Here is a 304-nt window from a genome sequence, read left to right as displayed (position 1 = left end):
TCTTTAAAACTGTTCTGTGAACAATACAGTCACATTACAACTAAACAAAAAGACAAATAATAACAGACCAGCTGCTTTTTACATTTTAATAATCATAATTCCTCAATGCTGCTGTTGTTCTCTGCATGGGGAAATGGTTTTATTTGGCACGTTAAGGATAAAAAAGTCAAAAACTGAACCAAAGTTTACAAAAGCTCCAATTGTAAGTTAGTAGTTATCAGGAACAAAGCCAGACATCAATGTCATGGCAAAATTAAAAACAAAAAACCACACACACAACATAGGGAAAAGGTCTTCCAATGAT

Source organism: Cariama cristata, unplaced genomic scaffold (assembly GCF_000690535.1).
Source record: "Cariama cristata isolate BGI_N322 unplaced genomic scaffold, ASM69053v1 scaffold1557, whole genome shotgun sequence".
NCBI classification, from domain to species: domain Eukaryota; kingdom Metazoa; phylum Chordata; class Aves; order Cariamiformes; family Cariamidae; genus Cariama; species Cariama cristata.
The sequence above is the reverse complement of the archived record's forward strand: the minus strand, read 5'-3'. Positions refer to the sequence as shown.